This window comes from Micrasema longulum, unplaced genomic scaffold (assembly GCF_059751315.1).
Source record: "Micrasema longulum isolate JH-2025_06_02 unplaced genomic scaffold, ASM5975131v1 h1tg000334l, whole genome shotgun sequence".
NCBI lineage: Eukaryota > Metazoa > Arthropoda > Insecta > Trichoptera > Brachycentridae > Micrasema > Micrasema longulum.
The window spans coordinates 524627-538459 of NW_028277538.1; the positions used below are offsets into that span (position 1 = coordinate 524627).

Consider the following 13833-nt stretch of genomic DNA (forward strand, 5'->3'; position numbering starts at 1 on the left):
TGAAGTATAGTAAACAGAAGTGAGAGGAAGTAATAGTCTCTCCGCTGTCTAATTTTGAGCCATTTTAGTTGCCTACGATAATCAGAAATGTGGCCATATCTAACTACTCTAATGAGTTACACTTAGTGTAGTAGCTATGGACCACATTTCCCTTTCGTTTTCTCTGTTACTACATATTAATATTATGAATGTAATTAATTTGAAACATAAATAATAATAGACGTTAAAACTGTCGAAAATCGAACACAGTCCACTACGTCATGCGTCATGGGGCAGACATGTTTTAATCATACCCAAACATTTGCTTGTTTTATTTTACCCCGCGTTTTGTCAAGAAATGTATTCACTTCTTTATAAAAAGACATAAAAATACAAAATGTTTTACGTTAATGTATTTTCTGTGAACTAACAGCTGAAACTTCACAAAATGGAAGCATAAAACGATAAATCAAAGTTCAAAATGTTATTTACTTGGGTATTATGTACTGTATTATATATAACTTCGCTATAATTTACACAGTATACAGGCGCCACATTCAACAGCATGAAGGCTGTCTAGGGACCGGTGAAAATGTATATTAAATAATGTATTATATAAAAAATCTGTGGAAACCAAATGTCGTTAACATAACGCCTGCATAACACCTATTCTGCCGTCATAAGGAATGGGGCAGTTTTCTGTCAAAAATCACAAAATTAGTTAAATGTAAAGTAGTTTTCCATGAGAAATTTCGAACCATTTGATATACCTACATACATGTAGCAAGGAGCAGTCAAAATTAGAGGTGGGTAAGACCCTGTCACCGAAAAGATGCGTGTCACTTGATCTGTATCTTTAAAGTGACCGAATCTTTTAAGTAGTTCAATTGAACGAATGTATCTTTTGCTCAGTTGGCCCATTTAGGTCATCATATCTCCGTATCTTTCGCATTTTTGTATCATCGTATCTTTCGTATCATTTGTTTCTTCGTTTCTTTCGAGTCTCTAGTTCGTTTGGTTATTTTGTTCCCTTGAGCGGAGTGTGTGCGAGTGCGAGATAGAAACTAGATTTCTGCATGTCTTGCAGCTACAAAACGAATGAATGTTTGAAATTCTAGCATCCTTATAGTACTTGAAATAATTTTATATATTTTTCACTAATTTAGAAAAAATAAATTATTTTTCAATTAAGTTAATAATATATTGTCAGCCTCACGGTGCAGTAATTAGCGTGGTTGCCTACCATGCAAGAGGTTTAGGGTTTGATTCCCGACATGGTTGACATGAAATATTTATTTAATTAAATATTTAATTATTGACTTTTAAATTAATTCTATCCTATTACTGGGTTATTTTAATGTGGACACGTGATTAATAACTAACATAGCCGAGAAAAATGATTATTGGCGGTTTTTACAATATTTAAGTTACAGTGCACCCTTATTTTATAAATAAATTATATCTAAAAACTGTTGTTTTTTTTCCCAAATAAATAAATAAAACGTTTTACACTTAAATATTTAAAGTCCCTGGACTGACAAGTAAAGCGTAAGACTGATCATCTTACCTTCATGTAAAAAAAAAAAAAAAAATTAAGTCAATCAACAGACTTAAGTAAGCCCTAATAGATTGGCCTTAATGGGTTATACTAAATCAAAACATTCTTAAAATCTTCTTAAATTAACCAAGTATATAATTAACAAAAGGTATGTATATAGAATAATCTAGGCGAAAATGGCAAGTGTGACATCGCGAGTCAGGAGAGACAACACCGCTTGCTTCTGAGATTTACTGCAATTGGTGTAACAATGTATTCTTTAAACCATTAGATGCCAAAAAGGAATTATGATGAAATAATATTCATTTAATATTTGAAAAAAATATTGCTTGTTTCGTACGAAAAGTATTAATTATTTCAATATTTTTAGTAAGTTTTATTTACAAAGAGAATATTTGTGTACCCTGCATATATAAATATTAAGTCAAATTCATTGTTTTATTTCTTTTGAGTATTTTTTTACGATGGGGGAAAATTGTTTACAAGAGTAGCTCCTGAATGCATTTTGAATAAATACAAAATAGTGCAATAAACGTCAATCCACCCTAGTTTTATCCGTACGGTTTGGATTTGGAAGATTCGTGTTAATTGGACCTACGCATTCAATAAACACACACTTGTTCATTTCGGAAATGTTTCTAGATAGAGCAAATGACTATGTATGCGTGGCCTCGACTTAAAATAATTTACCTATACTTAACCTATCTACTAACTACGCACATCGTATGGTGACACGGAACACGGACACAATTGTGGCGAACGAATGAACTAAATGAGCTAGATATATAAAAAATACGAATAATACAAAAGATGCGAAGACCCAAATGACACTAACATCCATTTAGTTCAGCGTTCTTTTCGTTCGCGAACTATCTGACTGAGATAAAAGAAACATATTTCTAGTTCAATGTTTCCGACCTTGTCAGTATGGTCGGGTCGTTCGCGAAGTACACATGTCTAGTAAAAATAAATAAATTCAATAATAAAAACGATATAATTTTTTAATTTGGTAATTAAATTTTTTTACACTTGGATATGAATGTTTAAATTACGATTTTTTAATAAAAATATTAAATTATTTGGTTTAAACTTAGCGTTAGAAGAAAAATTATAGACTTAATAAATTTATTCTAAATTGTAAATTCAATTTGTTTTCCCTGCGATTGCCTTTAGTATTTTTATCTCTGACGTTCTGAGCAGTTATTTGATTTTTCTATTTAGTTTTTCTACTTGGTTTTTCGTATTTTTTATTTTCTCTCTATCTATCCTCGCCTCTGTTGTATACACTATGATTTGGTCTGACACACGTTTTGTATATCCAAATACTGTGCCTAATAATCATGTGTTTATTGTACTATACGACATTTCTTAGGCATCCAGATGTTTACTAACTGAGATGGATATGTTCTCATCATAACTATGGCAGCATCATCTGCATGGCATGTGATGTTAATGACCTTATCTCCCTTAGTAGATTCACTACTTTTTTTTATTCTAAAAGGCGTTTTTTATATATTTATTCTCCTTCTTTAAGAAAAGGTTTTAGGAGTAAATATTATTATGCTATATTTAGTTGTAAAGGTGCTAAACTTGCTTTGTTTCTTTGTTGTTCTCAATATGTGTTATTTTCTAAATGTTAATATTAATTATGTCCCGAATTGAGTTGTTGTAACTCCTGGGAATGTAATCCAACGTATTATACTTGTAAAATACTTTGTCTTATATGATTTATAAATATATTTTTTTTATAAAAAATAAAATTTAATAACACATTAATAATTCAAAGTTCAAATGAGGCATAATTCAATATGAGAGTTGTGTGGTCAACTAGACTTAAAAAATCACCAAATCACTCCATTGAGACATTTTTGATTTTTTGTCAAAGTTATTATAACAAATCAATTAAATATTTTTTTTACGAAACCTTAATATAAATATAAAAAAATATATTCATTACATAATGACACAACATACATCAGAATTTTACGAGGGCTTGACGGCAGTTTTCTGCAAAATGCACATTTTAGTTTGTGTGTTCAGCTAGACTTTTTTAGAGCTTGAGCCTTTCTTTATAATTAAAGGAAAATTCAATTTCACAACAATTTTAACTAGTTGTAGATATGCATATGAATTTTAATTCATTTTCTAACTATCAAAAAAAGCTTGCGTACTTCTGATGGAACAAAATATTACAATTCAAATTACGATTTCATTTTATCTGAAAAAAATTCAACATATTACAACAGTTCTATAATTGAGGATACGAGTATACTATATATGAAAAATTGATACGAGGGGGAGACAACACCAGTGTGAGTATGTCAAATCTGCCAATGTAATTGCAAAGTTTGCCATTTTGTTAACACATACTTGAAAAATTAATTTCATTAAAAAAATGCAACTAAATCGTGAACATTTTCGTGCGATAATTTTCTATAACATATTACAACAGTATAACAGAGATGAAGAACATTTAGGAGAAGGTAATATAGAAGTCCAGGCATCTACAGGGCTTATGACCTGTCAATGGCTAATTTAAGTGGCCACTTTACACACTGTAATATTCACCATTCTGCCCATACTTGAACATCTTTTTCCTTCAATTCTTTCATCTGTTGATGTTTGTGAAATTAAAGAGCTGAAACCTTTATTTATGCGGGTGAGATTCATCTAATTGAATTATTTCACCTACATCAAAATTCTCACCTACAAAAAAATTTGAACAAACTCAAAATATTGTTGATAAATCCACCTGGTCCATGAAGAAGTATAGAAATTGAAAAAATAACATTTTCAGGCGTTGCTTAGTATGTAGGTGATGATAAGAGGTGTTCCTTCAATCCCTTAAGGACAAAGTAATTATTTAAAAGGTCGTATATTCTTAAAATAATCAAAGAAATGAACTTTACAAAGTCCATGAATCTCCAAAGCTGGGAGCAGAAAATATGAAGGGCTAAAAAGTGACTGCATTTCAATTTTGAAAAATATTTACAACAGAGATGGAGAATCGTTAAAACGATTGTTAAAACAAGACAATACTAGAGTCAATACAAGGCTTATGATCGTCGTTGCTGATTTGACTGATCACTGTTCACACTGCGTGATATTCACAATTCTGCATGTGTTTGAAATACCCATATGTCTTTATTTCTTTGTTTATTTATGTAAAATTAAAGTTAAAGAGCTGGACGAATTAAAAGCAATTTACTACTACTATTTCCATCATGCCATTTCCAGTTGGAGTAGGCAGCGAGAATGGACCGCCACACACGTCCATCCTGGCATATATTCCTAGCTTCTTCCACATTCATACATGTTTTCATACATGCCCTTCGGTTTTGTCTGTTTTTGACATGATGGGACTTAAGATTTTGGTTTATCTGATCATGCCACGGCTTTTTTGGTCGTCCTCGTCTCGCGTTACCGTTCATTTTTGTCATATATACTTGTTTTACCCTTCTTTTGCCGTCCATTTGTTCTACGTGACCAAACCATTTCAGAGACGCTTTCTTAATCTTATCCATTATACTAGACTTAGATTTACACTCTCGCCTGATTTCTTCATTCGTAACCCTGTCATACATTGATTTCCCACACATTCGTCGAAGAGATCACATTTTAACCACGTTCACTCGGCTTTCATCCTTCCCCTGTCTTTTTTTTTCTGTCTAGTTTCACTTCCATACATAAGTGTTAGGACTAAAACTCCGTTGTGCACTGCCAGTTTAGCTTGGATTGACATATTTTGATTAGCAATTACTGCGTTTAGTGCGCCGTTCATTTTGTTCCCCACGTTAACTCTTTTTTCAACATCGTTTTCTACTCTTCTATTTCTTGCAAATATGCTTCTCAGATACACAAATTATTCTACTTGTTTGAGACATTCGTTGTTAACATTTATTATGCAGTCAGTAACCTCACTTCTTCTTTCAAATACCATCACTTTTGACTTACTTTCGTTCATCGCCAATTTGCTCTCCAGGCATACATCATACATTCTAGAGACTACTTTTGGCAAATCCTTGTTGCTGCTTGCTAACATAACTGCATCATTAGCATACAACAAGCAGTTTACTGAAAAATTATCAATTTTTGCTCCAATGCCCATTCATTCTCTGTTTATCATACAGTTGTCCATGTATAGATTAAACAACCACGGTGACAATACACATTCCTGTTTCACGCCTTTTGAGATCGCAAACCATGATGTGAATCCCTCATTAACTCTTACACACGCTGAACTCTCCTCATAGAGAGATGATACTGCACGTATAAGTTTATTATTTACTTCATACTTTTCCGATTCACCCCACAATTTCATTTTATCTACTTTATCATACGTGTTTTGCAAATCGACAAATGCGCAGAAAAGTTTCTGACTTTTTGCCAAAAACTTCTCTGTTAGCATTTGCAGTGCAAAAATTTGATCCGTGCATCCACATTCACTCATAAAGGCTCTTATTTTTATTCTTATTCTTAGAGGTGTGAGTCAGTGCTATTTAAGCTCTTGACGTCACTGCGACCTGTGGAGATCTATTGTGATGGGTGATGTGAATAGTTCTCGCTCTCTAAGCCCAGGTATATAAAGAGTCTGGCTACTGTTTAGAAAGCGAGAGTTTTTATTATGCTTAATCTCTCCCTCTAAACCCAGGTCAATAAAGAGCCTGGCTACTGTCTGGAAGGCGAGAGTTTACATTTTGCTACATCACCCCTCCAAGCTCAGATCCCTAAAGTATCGGGCTATTAAGTAGAGGGCGAGCTCTTTAATATCCTTAGGTTTGATTCGTGGTCCTCAGAGAATGAGGCTCCTTTTATGATGTAAAGCATCACATTCACAAATAATGTGCGTAGGTGTTTCCTCATCTGCACTGCAGAACCTACATCTAGAAGTTTCGGAAAGGTTCATTCTAGCAAGGGGTTTGTTTAATTTGCAGTGCCCTGGGCGGGCTCTAGTCATAACCCTCACTTAATTTTGGTTGAGCTTTATTAGGTCGAAGGCAACCTTTATGAGTATTCATAAAGGCTCATCAAGAGCTAAAACATTGACTAATTCAAGAGAAAATCAACAGATGAACCAATTGAAGAAATTTTAATTTTCAAATATGGGGACAGAGGAGTGGTGCCATATTTCCTTCTCAAAAATAGTTTTTTTTTCTCTTGCAACAAATTAAAATTATTATTTTTCCACGCTCGGGTAATCTGTGCTCCACTCCCTACTCTCTACTCTCACCGGGCCGGGCCTCCTGACATGTTGTGGTTAAAAAAAATCATCCGAATCAAATCACCGTGTACAGGTGTTTTGAAGAGATAAAACGTAATACAAGTGTGAAGATGGGAAATATCCGGTACATTTATGCAAGAATACACTATTTCTCAACAACAATGTCTCTCGGTATTACATTTTCTGAAAAGTTTTCAGCGGCGGAGTTTCAGTCGCCTGAAAGGTTCGAGCTTTATCTGCGAAGCAAACATGGCGAGCTTTTATATGAAGGCCGGAACAAAGGATAAATGGCGTCGAGACCCGAAGCTTCACCCAGTTGGAATGGAAATTTAATATAATATTGTAATATGGCTCGAATGTTACTCGAATAAAAAATACATAAAACGCACCAAATTTTATGCAATTTTATAAAAAATCATTTCTTATTATATTTTTTATGAAATTTGTTGAGAAGAAAATGATCACTTTAATTTATTATAGACATAAAAGACAAGTGATACTTTAATATACAAATTTGGAATGTCCAGTGACCAGTTTCATCGCTTTCGTGACATCTTCTCTATCCTTACCTCTGTTTTGTATAAATACAATGAACTCCCTAATAAAAATACCAGTCTCGAAGATGAAACCGGTCACTGGACATTTTAAATTTGTGGATTAAAGTAACACTCGTCTTTTATTTCCATAATGAATTACAATGAACTTCCATCAAGAAGTTTTACTTACAAACTTAAATGTTTTAAATAATCACTTTAATTTAGTTTTTATTCAAACGTCTGAGTCGCACAAACCACATTTGACCATATTCACTTATCACTCTCATTCCTTTTCCGCACGTATTATTTCATAATGTACTACATTGGTACACCAATCGCAGAGTACTTCGATAATTTTTGTTACATGAAGGTAAGATGAGCTGTCTTAAGCTTCAGGTGCCAGATCAGGGACTATGAAATATTCTGATGCTTAAACACCTTTTTCCAAAAAAAAAAATTTCACGTCAAGCGTGTCAGGAATCAAATCAAAGACTTCTTGCATGATAAGCAAACGGGCTGACCAGAACACCACAAGGCCGACAAAAATACGTATTTATCAACAAAAAAAATGCCCATCAAAACAAAGCCTGCATTCTCCACTTTTTTTTCGTAAATCAAAACGTGCTAGAAAATAGGAATCAAGTAGTGACAGAACGGAATTCGAACCTCGAACTTCTGATATGTCAGTCCACGATACTACCACGGTACCACCCCCTATTCTAATTATTAGTATTCTTTAAATTTTGAAATCCAAAAATGGTATTGTTCAATATCGGTACTTAATATTTTTCATTTTACTTTTTCTATTTTTATATATCTTTAACTTGTTTTATGTTTATTTTCTATTGATTTTATTTTGTAACTTTGATTATAAAAATAAAACCTTTATTTTATTGTTCGGTTGGGAAAAATTGCCATTTGGCAATAAGCACGCCAATGTACAATTAAAATTATGTACAAAAAGTTAAATAAATGTACCAAATCAATAGCTTACATCACTGTGGAAAATTAAAATTGACTGTTTTCACAATTTTTTTTTCTTATTTTCTGTATGCAGTATAATATAAAAACCGTTGATTTTTTCCCAAATAAATAAAGAAATAAATAATGATTCTAAATAAATTAATTTTAACTAACAGGAGAGTGCGTCGGACTGCAGATATAAAAAGTATATTTAAAGTCTAAATAACAAATATACTACAATAAATATCATAAAATTACGAATTTAACTATCAACTAGATTCTAGTTGGATTACATTCCACTTATAAAATCTAGTAAAATACAACCTTAAATTGATATAAAAAAATTTAAAAAAACAAATACTGATTGATGTCCGATACAGGTACGATTTCTATCCTTGTGGTTCGCGATGTTTTTTTAAAAAAATATTTTCCAATATCTACAAATTTTGACAAAAACCTATTTTTCGTTTTATAATATACATACAATACAGCTAATAACACGATACAAGAACTAATCCTTCCATCCGTTCAAGAGCGGAACCATTTGCCTGCGGTAATGGAGGCCATAAATGTTGGCAGGGAAACTTCCTGTCGACATCATTAAACCCAAAACCTTGAATCTAACGGACCAAGCATTACTGTTTTTCATATTGTTATTCTGTTGTGTCTAGACTGACCTATCCTTAAATTGCTACATTTTTCTTATATTGTAATAATCATCCCTATGAATTGTATTAATGGACAATGTCCGTAACTAAATAAATAATAAATGAATGTATGTATGGATATGTATATTTGTATATATATGTGTATATATATTATTATTTTAAAAATAAATATTTGCGTTCTTATGATATATTTATTTATTATATAAATAAAACACGAGTGATACTTTAATCCACAATTTTGGAATATCCAGTGACCGGTTTCATCGCTTTCGCGACATCTTCGAGACTGGTATATTTATTAAAAAGTTAAATGTATTTATACAGAACAGAGGTAAGGATACATAATTCAAAGTTATATGTAAGTAAATTAAATAAATTTATTTTTATCTTAAGGATCATTATCGACAAATTTTCTATGGGTTAACAAATGAATGGATATAATGTTATTTTAATGAGTTTAGGTATTTTATTTTATTGTTGGTGTCCCATCCTTCGTGAGTGTGGTTTTGTAATGATTTCTGAAAAACAAGGGGTAAAAAGTCATTAGTAAAATTATATTACAATGGGTAAAGTAATGGAGAATGCACATGTGTTATCTGTTCATTAAGTAATTCTACATCGGGTTTATTTTTTAATCTATTAATTTCGAGAATTTCTAATTTGTCAAGTTTATGGCCTTTGGGTGCAATATGAATTATTTTTACATTATTTTTTAATTCGAAGGAATGTTTGTTTTCTATTAAATGATTGGCAAAATTTGAATTATCTTTATTATTAGACCATGATTGTATGTGCTCTTTTATGCGTGTTTTAAAGGCTCTACCCGTTTGGCCTACGTAGCATGTATTTTTACAATCGTTACAATTAAGAAGGTAAGTTCCTGAGTTGGAAAACTTATCTTTTTTGTCTTTAGTATTTACTAACAAATTAGCTAAGGAATTATTATTATAAAAGGCTGCAGTGCATTTATTTTTATTTATTATTTGTCCAATTTTATCACTAGTTTTTCCAATATACGAAAGTTTTGCCCACCGCTTTCGGTCTTTATTATTGTTGTTTTTTGGTGTCAAACTTTGGGTTAATTTATTGTTTACGAGACGCTTTTGTTTCTTTCTTATTAAGTTATCAACTAGTGTATTGTTATATCCGTTATTTATCGCGATAGATTTAATTATGTTTAACTCATTGTTATAATTATGTTTGTTAAGCGGTACGAATAACAGTCTATGAATTAAGGAGTGAAATACAGACAATTTATGTGAAATATGATGTCGCGAATTATTATGTATAATGTTATCACTATACGTTGGTTTCCTAAAAATATTGAAATGCATTTTGTTTGATTCTATATTTAACGTTAAGTCTAAGAAGTTGAGTTTTTCCCCTCCATTCCATTCCAAAATTGTGGATTAAAGTATCACTCGTGTTTTATTTATATAATAAATTACAATGAACTTCCATCAAGAATTTTCACTTACAAACTTAAATGTTTTAGATAACGCAAACACAGCAACCCTGAAACGACTGTATAAAAAATTAAACCTTAAGCTGAGAATGGCATCCCAGCACCTGTGGTTCAACCGAGAGTGTAAGAAGCGGAACATCGTCCCGAATTATGTCAGCGTACAGACGAAAACCAACACCCCGGCTGCCAACAGAGCCATTGCCGTAGCCCGGAAAACGTGGCTTATGGCAGAAACCAAAAAGTGGTATAGTATCCGTGATTGCACTAGCAATTACTTATTTTATGTCCATAATCTCCTTACCTCTAAATTACATCCAGTAGAATTTGATTGCTTATATTATGACACTGTTCAGCTAGTAGATATAAAAATACATCAAACTTATAAAACGCAGTTAAAGAAAATAAACCAACTCACTTTAAAACAAAAAGCTATTAAAAATATTCAAGTCATTTCAAAAGACGCGGTAAATTTCTATGAAAGAATAATTAATACAACTGATGTCGTATTTGATAAAAATGAAATAAATGTCCTCGAAAAGGGATTAAAATATTGCCCCAATACACAACTAAACAAAAAAGATTACGAAAACCTAGCTATTGATACAGATATTGCAATAACCTCTAATATGGAAACGAAATACATGTGTTCCAAAATAATAAAACAAGATTTTTCAAAACAAAATAAAACCGACTTAATAGAAACGCGCGTAATTAAATCCATCAAAAATAAAATTAAAGACAATCAACTTATAATTTCAAAAGCAGATAAAGGTAATAGCACGGTCATTCTCAATAAAAAAGATTACATTGAAAAAGTAGAAAACTTTTTAACTTCAAGTCAAGTAGTTTTACTTAAAAAAGACCCGACACCAAAATTTAATATCGAAGTAAAATCTTTGCTAAAATCCTGTAAAACCCTTATAAAAAATGAATATCAAATTCGAAACCTTAGTATAATGAACCCTCAATGCCCACGTTTATATGGACAGCCAAAAATTCATAAACAAGAAATGCCAATCCGACCAGTAGTTTCATATAATTCAGCTCCTGCATACAATTTAGCGAAATTCGGAAACAATATTATTAAAAATAAACTTAAATTTAAACCGAAATTCGGAATAAAAAACTCAATGCAGTTAATTGACGAAATAAAAGATATTGTAGTGCCAAATAACGCTATTTTAGTGTCATTTGATGTAGTTAGCTTATTTACAAATATTCCAACACAAGAATTAAAAATAGCCTTAGATAATCACATGGACACCAAAAACATTAATCCCGTAGAGAAATTAGAAATAAAAAATATTTTAGAACTTTGCATTGACCAAAACTTTTTCAAATTCAATGATAAATTTTATATACAACGTTGTGGATTATCGTTGGGGAGTCCGATCTCACCTGTACTTGCAGAATTTTTTATGGATTTTATTGAAAATAAAATAATAAACCTAAAATTATTTCAATATGTTAAATTCTATCGTCGATATGTCGACGATATCATTATTTTGTGGGTCGGAACGAAACGCCAGCTTGATATGTTCCTTTTAGAATTAAACTCAGTTAATAAGTCAATCCAATTTTCAATGGAGTTAGGAGGGGAAAAACTCAACTTCTTAGACTTAACGTTAAATATAGAATCAAACAAAATGCATTTCAATATTTTTAGGAAACCAACGTATAGTGATAACATTATACATAATAATTCGCGACATCATATTTCACATAAATTGTCTGTATTTCACTCCTTAATTCATAGACTGTTATTCGTACCGCTTAACAAACATAATTATAACAATGAGTTAAACATAATTAAATCTATCGCGATAAATAACGGATATAACAATACACTAGTTGATAACTTAATAAGAAAGAAACAAAAGCGTCTCGTAAACAATAAATTAACCCAAAGTTTGACACCAAAAAACAACAATAATAAAGACCGAAAGCGGTGGGCAAAACTTTCGTATATTGGAAAAACTAGTGATAAAATTGGACAAATAATAAATAAAAATAAATGCACTGCAGCCTTTTATAATAATAATTCCTTAGCTAATTTGTTAGTAAATACTAAAGACAAAAAAGATAAGTTTTCCAACTCAGGAACTTACCTTCTTAATTGTAACGATTGTAAAAATACATGCTACGTAGGCCAAACGGGTAGAGCCTTTAAAACACGCATAAAAGAGCACATACAATCATGGTCTAATAATAAAGATAATTCAAATTTTGCCAATCATTTAATAGAAAACAAACATTCCTTCGAATTAAAAAATAATGTAAAAATAATTCATATTGCACCCAAAGGCCATAAACTTGACAAATTAGAAATTCTCGAAATTAATAGATTAAAAAATAAACCCGATGTAGAATTACTTAATGAACAGATAACACATGTGCATTCTCCATTACTTTACCCATTGTAATATAATTTTACTAATGACTTTTTACCCCTTGTTTTTCAGAAATCATTACAAAACCACACTCACGAAGGATGGGACACCAACAATAAAATAAAATACTTAAACTCATTAAAATAACATTATATCCATTCATTTGTTAACCCATAGAAAATTTGTCGATAATGATCCTTAAGATAAAAATAAATTTATTTAATTTACTTACATATAACTTTGAATTATGTATCCTTACCTCTGTTCTGTATAAATACATTTAACTTTTTAATAAATATACCAGTCTCGAAGATGTCGCGAAAGCGATGAAACCGGTCACTGGATATTCCAAAATTGTGGATTAAAGTATCACTCGTGTTTTATTTATATAATAAATTACAATGAACTTCCATCAAGAATTTTCACTTACAAACTTAAATGTTTTATATATTTATTTATTTAACTTTTTGTACATAATGTTATTTGTACATTGGCGAGCTTATTGCCAAATGGCAATTTCTTCCAACCAACCAATAAAATAAAAGTTTCATTTTTATAATTCAAGTTACAGAACATATTCAATAGAAAAAAAAAGATTAAAATGTATAAAAATAGAAATAAACGTATTTGTTTATAAATTACCTTAAATCAAAACTATTACTCAATGGGAAAAAGGAAAAAAGAGGAAAGAGGAAAAAGGAAAGGAGGAGAGATTAAGGAAGAGAAAGGAGATGTTTCTTCAGACGTGATTTAAACAGAGATAATGTAGTAACATTTTTGATGGTGGATGGGAGATGATTTCACAGTCGAGCCGCATGGACACTATATGAGTTAGAGAAGAAAGAGGAATTGTGTATGGGTATTAAGAGAGTGCCTTGAGAATGAGAACGAAGAGGTAAACCATGAACTGATAAGCGTTGAAATTTTTCGGAGCTTTTTTTTTTTCGAGAATTTTTTTTTGATAGGAGCGTTAAGACTATGAAGTACATTGAACAGAAGTGAGAGGGAGTGATAGTCTCTCCGCTGTCTAATTTTGAGCCATTTCAGTTGCCT

General features: G+C 31.3%; 1 long non-coding RNA gene across 1 annotated transcript; it reads left to right on the plus strand.

Annotated features, from left to right (window-relative positions):
- The first annotated feature begins 10420 nt into the window (after positions 1-10420).
- On the plus strand, positions 10421-12906 carry LOC148282371 (uncharacterized). The gene is made up of 2 exons (XR_015822109.1): positions 10421-10634; positions 12853-12906. It is a non-coding gene; the product is annotated as an uncharacterized LOC148282371 (long non-coding RNA).
- The last annotated feature ends 927 nt before the right edge of the window (positions 12907-13833 follow it).